This window comes from Centrocercus urophasianus, unplaced genomic scaffold, assembly GCF_019232065.1.
Source record: "Centrocercus urophasianus isolate 14NV4802_14NV808 unplaced genomic scaffold, USGS_Curo_1.0 seq_28, whole genome shotgun sequence".
Taxonomy (NCBI): Eukaryota; Metazoa; Chordata; class Aves; order Galliformes; family Phasianidae; genus Centrocercus; species Centrocercus urophasianus.
This window is the reverse complement of record NW_024884844.1, coordinates 1,998,080-2,007,402: the sequence shown is the minus strand read 5'-3', so window position 1 is coordinate 2,007,402 and position 9,323 is coordinate 1,998,080.

Below are 9,323 nucleotides of genomic sequence, written 5' to 3'. Positions count from 1 at the left end.
AAAAAAGTAACTTGCGATGAGAGTCTTAAAAAAAAAAGGAAGACAGCTACAGACCCTTGAAAGACAGCTACAGACCTTTGGGGTATTGTAGTGCTCATGAAGAAATCTAATCATTTCACCAATTCCACTAACCCTTATTTTACATTTCTGCTATTTCACATTCTCTGCTTCAGTGGAAACATTTATTCTCACAAGACTTATCAAAGCATTTAGATTAACCCCAAAATAGCACAGCATATTTCTTTATCAGAAGCATAGAGGTAACCAAGTATCTGAATAAGAATTGGTGGAATGAAATAACCCCAGCAGCATGATACTGTGGATTAAAGGGTTGGCATGATACCTTGACAAGTACTCTATAAAGGGAAAGAATTTTGGTCCTCCCTAAGGTTATGGTGGAAGAGCAACTACATCTAAGGCTGAAGAGAATCGCAAAAGAACTGTAAGAGCCATTAGAGGACAAGGTAACACTGTATATGAAGTTCCAAAAGCAAATAAAGCCTCTTAATATCAAGCAACTTGCCTGCAATTGACAAGCAGGGTTTTTAAGATAGTAAGAGCAAATATATGTATATCAGAGTATGAGAGTGCTAACACACTGTTAACAGTGAACCGATTAGCCATTAGGAGAAATCATCAATAGATCAAAGCTAGAGCCTTTCTAAAATGTATGGTATAACTCAAGTAGAAGTTACAAGGTTAAAAACACACAGAAAGCATTAAAAATGGATCAAATCAGGTAATAATAAATACTTCCTATCAACTTTTGAAGTCAGTGGAAACAACATTATTTACTTGAACTTATTAATGGTAGGCAACTTCTTCCATGCATCTTACTGTCTCTGAATGCTTTGGCTTCAGGAAAAAGAGTGCTTTGTAGCCTTTAAATGGTTAATACCTTGTTTAATCAGTGCTTCAAATTTATGATATACCATAACTCTAGGAAAGTAATTGGAAAAGAGCAACAAAATCTGTCCCACCAAATAAACACACTCTTACAACTATCAACATATATACTTTAAGAAAAATATGAATGAAATTTAGTTACACAGCCCCATTAATTTTCAAAAGGAAAAATTACCAGCTGTGATGTCCATAGGTTTTTAATAACTGAATACTCTGTCATCTGCTGTTACCTTTTTGTTGTTGTTGTTGTTGTTGTTATATATCCCAGAAACTCACACTAAGAAAACAAGATTCTCTTAGTCTATGCACCAAGAATACGTTTTTTATAAATTGTTATTCCAATCTGTAGGTCAATGCACACTCATAGAAAAGAAAACCTTCTGTTTAATTTTAATATCAAAAAACCATTTAATTTGAACTTTGTTTTCAGATTGTTGAAGATGTTATTTTAAATATCAGTTGCTGAACACTCTTTCAAAACAAAGAACATCTAATAAAAAAACAAACTACAGTATCACACAAGGATCACAAAATTTTATTTTTCTTACATGCAAACCTCACTCAGGAATCTGACAGCTCCAGCAGAGTCAACACACAGCCATAGGTAACTATAGAGATGATGCCAACTACCATGTATTTTACAACTCCAAACCCAAAGCCCCCCTCTAGAGAAACGCTACGAAGCACCTGATGTGGCAAAAGAATTCTACTTTTACAGGAGCTTCTGACCTGCCAGGCTATCCTATCCAAAAGCTCTGTAGAGAGAAGTCATGGGAAATGGCTCTATTCCCATAGCAACTATCAGAACAGAATAATTGTCACACAAACTCACGCTGAGTTTGTGTTCGTGCATTCACATATGCTGCATTTTGAAGACAAAGATGTGGCATATGCTTCCAGCCTTATGTTCTGGATACAAAGCCAGTTAGAAACAGCAGCAGCTCTACTAGTGTCATGTGCATCGTTAATAAAAGGCAACACCCAGACACCCAGCCCACGTGTTCTGCGTAGGCTTGGACCATAACAGAATGAGGGTATTAAACCAACCACAAAACACTGATGTAAAAATAAACAAAAAAAAACAACCAAACAAAAATACATCCTAATAATAAAACGGGGGGAAAGAAATGAAGGAGAAGAGTATAATTAGAACAGTTTACGACAACACATAACAAAAAGATGACTACTGCTGCTAAAGCTCTAGTGCTGGTATTGAAGTTAGCTAGCTTACAATGCCAATCTCAAAGACAGATACAAAGGGAAAGTTAGTAAAAAGATTAATGCTAGTCTCCCAATTCCCAGCAGCTCTATAGCATCCATCAATGAAATAACTTATGCAATCAATACTTCTTCTACAGAGTGGGATCTTAAAAATGGTAGAACGAACCACTACAAGAAATTACATGAAGAATCATGGAAAGCTTTTACAAAATTGAAATTTTTTTGAGAACTCAAATGAAGATAAATGATGACTCATTTAGCTTTCCTTTGCCCAGGGGAAGCTCAGTAGGGAATCCCATCCATGTGTTCACAAACAAGACTTCCTCATTCTCATTAATAAAAAGCAAAAATCCTACTGAACGGTTTGCAAAGTGACCAGAGGCACAAAACTACAGTTTTTCAAAATCGCAGCTTGTATCTTTCCAAAAGACTGAAGAATGGCTAAAACAACGTGGGATTTGTTAACTAAAAGCAAATGAACCTTATCTGAACTGAACATAATCTATTAACTGACCATCATATCTATACATAAAGCAGTTATGGAAGAATCAAACAGCCTCTTAAACTGCAAGGAAAATATTTCAGTGAACCAGAACTGGAAGCCTGCACAGTTTTTTCTACTTAACCTTGGAGAAAGGTTATATTAAAGCAGACTAACTGCAAAATATTACAAAGGTATATCCACCTATTGGACTGAGGTAAACATAGAGAACATAATTGCAAAAGTGGTGGCCCAGATTTAGGACCCAGGTTCTCAAAATCAACACAACGGTGCCTTATTGACATCAGATACATGATAAAGAAACAAGCTTTGTTTCTTAAAACTTTGCATAATTGTAGTTGGAGATACCACATCACAAACTCCATGTGTCAACCAGTACAGAAAAGCTGCATAGGCTTTGGATACCAGCTGGAATAGTATAGCCACTTACATGCAACAATTAACCAGTTTCATTTTCCTGGCAGTAAAGAAATGGTGCTTGACTTTCTATTAGGAGGTATGTTGAAATTACAACAGATGTTACAAGGTAGTTGTGGGTTTTAACAGCTTTTGTTATTACTCACATCAGACAATCCCATCAAAGAGATGGGGGTACAACTTGGTAGCTCCCACAGAGATCAGTGGGATTTGTGGATGTTCAACAACTGCATGGATATGGCTCTGTGATGCACATAATGCACTACACCTTGGAAAGCAACTGCACAAGGAAGGTGAAAAACGCTGTTTTCATCAAGGAAGCCTAAAGATAGTATGGTCCCTGGGGGTCCCAAGGTTCTCTCTGCCTGCAAAGCCACAGGCTTTGCTCAAACAAGAATACCTGCAAAGGAGAAAAAGTTGTGTAGTCAAGTTCTTTGCACGTTTCATGCTGAAGCAAGCTGGTGCCCATCATGCACCTTTTCTAAGTAATATTAAGAGTGAGTTTTGAGCAATGGAGATGATGCCGGATATAGAACTATTCCCAAGGTCTGAGATACAAGAGTCTGTCAGCATCTTTTATCAACACACAAATTGCTTAGCTAACGGATCTTGGAAAGGATCTACTATTTTTCAATATTTTTCCCATTACTATAAATAGATGAGATTCTGCTCCAGGCCACATATGAAAGATGAAAAATTAGGAGAAAGACATGAATAAGTACAGCGTACGTGAAAGAAAGAGTGTGATTGCTCATATTCCTTTGCCTTAGAAAGGCATATTCTTCCCCTTCATGAAATCAGAAGTTTCCTCAAAGGAAGAAAGCTGGTGTTACAGGTTTTGGTGAGCAAAAAGGAAATAGTAATAAAAAAAAAGCAATCCTTGCAGCAAAAAAAAAAACAAAAAAACAAAATACAAACAAACAAACAAACAAAAAAACACCACAACCAAACAACAACAAAAAAAAACAACAAAAACTCTTTATGGAAAAACAACAATTAATTGATGAATTTCTCAGCACTTTAACCTGTATAAATACCATATAAAATTATGGAAGCACTCAAAAACAGACAGTCCTTATTTGGAGAAAATACGCCTCCATTTGCAGGCTTAGATGATTTTCAGTGTTGGTTTTTTTTCCTGAAATTATTTTTACCTTTATCTTCTGATAGAAGCTCATTTAGGCTTTCAGTATTCCTCAGCTGGCATATGTTGTATATATATTATATATGCTTATGTTTTTCTGTGGATGTTATAAGGAAAACCAAAACAAATCTGGGAAGAGATAAACACCATACCACTTTCAGTCCTGACACAAAATGCTGCAAGAAATTCAGAGTTTCCTTGCTCTGGAGAATTCATAGGGAACTTTAAAAGAAGTAAACAGATTGGTAACCCTGCCATAATATTATTTCCAAAAATACAATCTAGATTCCCTTCCTTCTCTATTTTTTTAAGAATAACTTAACTGGTTAGGCATAGATTCTTCAACACAAAATGAACACAATAGAAATTATAACATCCCAACTACCATAGTCCTGGCTGTTGGGCTGAATTCTAAGGGTATGATTTAGTATTCTTATGCTCAAAATTAGATTTAAATAACATTAGGGTTAGGCTGTGGTAAAAAACAACAGATGTTGGCAATTCAAAGTTAAGGATGACACTTCATCACCACTGTTCTTAATACAAAGAAGGAAAAGTGTGTATGTTAAGGACATAAGCCTTTCACATGAATTCTTCAGGGATTATTGGCTTGTACAACGGTAATGCTATTTTAAGCACAGTTTTCTGTACTTTAAATGCCAAAGGATTTCTCTGTATTCCAGTAATGATAAGTTTACAAAACTGAAAGAAAAGCAAATGATAAAACTGAGGAGCCACATTCCCGGGGAAAAATTTCAAAAAAAAAAAAAAAAAAAGAAAGAAAGAAAATCACAGTAAAATCCATCTTTCTGGGAGGAGTGGAAAGAAGGAAGTGATGGTGCAAACATTTGACATGATGCCAAATGCAAACACAGAACATGATGCTTGACAAAAACTCTGAATGAACGGAACTGAAATACTACTCACATGGGGAACATAAAATATTGCAGAATTTATAGTTCTATTTAAACTCTCAATTTTATAATTTTTTAATTGAGATGTAAATACATCTGCAGCAGTAAGAGTCAGACAATACCAAGCTTAAATGAGCAGAACTAATTCTGAGACAACCATAAGTATCAGCAGCATTCATTTTAAAACACAGAATTGAGAAAACAGACATTTTCTCATGCACAGAGATTAATTCTATACCTGAAAATACTAAGATTTAATTTAAGTGATACAATAAACAAGAAAAAAGATGGTAGAAAAATGGTGGGTTTGATTTGATCATTTCTTTGCTTTCTGCAATTAATTGCAGTTATCTAATTTATTAAACTAGGAAAAGCCGACATGACCCTTTCAAGTACTTAATATGATAAGATCATTTTCCAGTCACATCTGACCCTGTTCAGAAAAGGAAAAGGAAAGAGAGAAAAGCTGTAGCTTTTATATATAAAGCTTATATAGAAATATAAGCATATTTACAACTGAGAACTGAGATTTTTGAGCTGTTTGCAAGTTGAGCCCCACCCACAATACAGGCATATGTATAGAAATTATTATTAAAAAAGAGAGAGAAAAAGAGACTTCAACAATGCAATGCACAAACTTGCACCAACGTGAATTAAAGAAAGTGACAAAAAAAGAACTCGGGGGGAAGGAAAAGTATCCAGTTCAGAAAAGATTACAAGAGCAGATAGTGTAACATATTCAAAGTATCTAAACTTAAAAACACAAAGAAAGTCTTTCAAACATATACATGCAAAGAAGTACTTAAGAGGTACAGATAAAACTGTAACATAACTTTTGAGACAATTCAACCATATGTTCGCAGGATTCCTGTATCCATAGCCTTTTCTTTCAATCCTTTATTAGAAGTCACGGCACATGAGACGTTTCCAGTTCTCTTTAGGGTTAGATTTCTACACAAAATCCCACTCAAAATGAAAGATTTAGGCTTGGAGTGACAATGCTAAGAACTGCCCAAGTATTACAAAGAAAAATAAAACCAAACAAATACAAAACAGAATACTTGCTAGATGGAAACAGCCAGAAAGCAACAGGTCTTTGTGATACAGGTACAGAAGAGGAAATGGGGAGACAGAAAAATTAATAATAATAATAATTAAGCCCTGCTACACCTCTTTGTCCCAATTTAATGAGCCAGCCCCACCACAACTGGTGGAGAAGAGCTCCTGTAAGAAAACTGTTGTATGTGAATGATCCTTCCAGAAAAGAAAATTCTTATCTTGCTATGTTGGTTTTGGAATAGTGTGTTAAATAAAGCATTTAAAATTGTTAGTGGTAACAAATTTATTCAGGTTCTTAAGAAGAAAAGTATAATCTGGAAAGAAATATATGTTTTTAGTTTCACTGAATTACCCTACTAAAGTCTTTTGAATTTGCAAGGGAGAGGATGAAAGCAGCCCAGACTTCTTTGATTATAGAGAACTTGAACGTTAGGCTGTCCAAAGTTAGAATACGAAATAGTTATTTGATAAAATACAAAGGAAATTATTCAGCATGCAATCCACAATCCATCAGCACCTATCGCTAATGTGATACTTGGGGATATAATTAGTGGGCATGGTGGTGATGGCTGGACTTGGTGATCTTAAAGATGTTTTCCAACCTTAAGGATTCTGTGGTAATATTCTATGAATCACGTAGTATTATAGTAAAAAAAAAAAAAAAAAAAAAAAAACAACCTAAAAAAAAAACAAAACATAGAAGAAAAAGAATAATAGGAAAATAATGTATTTCTAAAGGAATGTGTTCTTAAGCCCTATTCTTTGTATTGGTTGAAGAAAGATAAACAACATTAAAACTATTTTCAACTGTTTCTCAGACCCAGAATATCCCAAATGCTTTTCCTCCTGCATAGCTGTAGCATCCCAGCAGCAACCAGAAATAGGCCAGCAGGACTTGCCCTTTGGTGAGTGGAGGATTTCCCCCTGCATCCTCCTCTCACAGGAGCAGAGTCTTGCTGCTTCCAGCCCACTAGCATCTCCCAAGGATGATGTGCAGGGTGTTTTCTCACCCTGAAGCAATTTACTGACACATTAATGGGAAATCTGTGGGCTTTCTTTTGTTTATGATCGTGCTAATGAAGTGTTTGTTTGTCTGTGTGCCAGTGCTTTACAGAATAAACTTGCAATTTATCACACTTGTATTGATGTTTCTTCATCTGCAGCCTAAATACAAGCAGAGATTGCACAACAATCTTGTGGATGGTTTAATATCTTATCTAGAGCAGAAATGAGAGCCAGCTGGAAAAATAGCCAGTTTGAAGTAAGCCTTTCTCTAATTTACCACTGGATTAGGATTTGTTTAGTTGTATGACACAGGGTGTTCTTGTTCTTACAGCCTGGTGAAGAGTACAAAGAATAGTGGAAAAGGAACAACTTGATCACCAGAGCAACTTTTCTTTAAAAGTTCCCTTTTAAAGAGGCAGATTATTCAATATACGTATCTGTAATAGGCTTGAACTCATTGGGAAATTTACCACTGTATAGGAGAAGGCAACGTGCTGATGAACAAAAGCGCTGCTGCTATCCAGGAGAAATAAAGTGAAAAGGAATAGGAAAAAGAAATCAATCTCTCTTATCACTCTCCAGCTGCACATTGCATTTCTGCCTGCCACGCTTATAGGCAAATCATTGTATTACCTTTCCTCTTGTGAACAGTCCCACTGAAACATTTATGAAATGGAGGACATATATGGCTCATCAAAGGCTATGACCCTGTGGATAAATCTATGTACCTTTGTGAAGAAGTCCTTACCATACTCCTCTTGCATTGATCTGCACTAGAGCACACAGGCTCACTGACAGCTCTATAACATCTGGGGGCTCTTCATCTACCACAGAATTCAGTCTGAGACAAAGCAGAGTTTTAAAATATTTGCCATGTCCCTGTCAGCTACACTTTATCATGGTGCTTGCAGAAGCTCTGCAAAATCTGCAGCACTGGTCAGGCCACTGTGAAAGGGGTGTCCAGGTACTGCTTTGACCATTAGCCACTGTAACACATACCATCTTAATAGAAAATGTATTTACCTGTCTCTCATGAGTACAGCAATTAATGCTAAGAACTGCTCTCTCTTTGTGAAGGAGCATAAGACTGAATAGCACAGTTCCTCCTCACAGCCTTTGCAGGCATGTGCCATCCTTCCCACCCAGCCCCAGGAGTTCAGCAGCAGCTTTTAATACGTATGTTCTTTTCTTTTGTTGTTGTTGTTGTTGTTGCTCTTGAGCTCAGGACTAAAACGGGATGAACACAATGGGACACTACCAAGGCCTGGAGAGAGCTGCTGGCTTCCCTGGCCTGCTCTTAGTCCCTATTGCCACCATCTTTGCAGCAAATGAGGATTCCCACAGTACAGACAGCCCCAAGAAGCTCCTGCAAACTCTGAAGTACTGGTCATTTACATTCCTTTACCCTCTGAGCAATCAACATTAAAATAATAATAATTAAAAAGAAAAAATTATTAAGGAACCAAATTTTCTTTCTTTGTACTGAAAATTGTCCTATTTTTATAGTTCACAATGAAAGACCTGTGAGCAAAGGAATACTTAATGCATAGTAAACAGGCACAAGCAACATCAGAGAAGCTTTGACAGCCTAGTGCAGCTCAGGATCTTTCCCCATCTCCTCTCCCAACCCATAAATCTGTAGTCATTCAATTAAGTGCCTTAGCATTTGGGGTTGGAAGGTGCTAGGAGGATGCCAATCATCATTAGTATAATTATCAGGCTTAGACATCATGTATTATTCCAAATATTTATTCATTATTGTGTCCCAGCTTAATATAAGCTACTTCATGCAAATATATTTCTTACAGAAGTATTACTAAGAGAAATTCTGAACTAGAGAAAACAAACAGACAGATATAAGCAAGCAAGTAAACTTTGCCAAGTTCCTTCAAGGAAGAGAAAGCAAGAGAAAAGGAAGTTTTAATAAGATGATCGATCCTAAAGCTGTCAGCTTGTATTACTGCCAGTAAGCAAGCCTGTTCTGGGAGCACAGATGCTGATCTAATATATCTGGTTGGTGATCTAATTTAATACGTTAGATCTTCTCATGGTAGACAGTAGTTTTTTTCCTATTCTTCAGGGGAAAAAATAAGAAAAAAATATCAGAACTGTAAAAGCCATATGCTCAAGATTTTTTTTAGTAAGCTTGAATGTT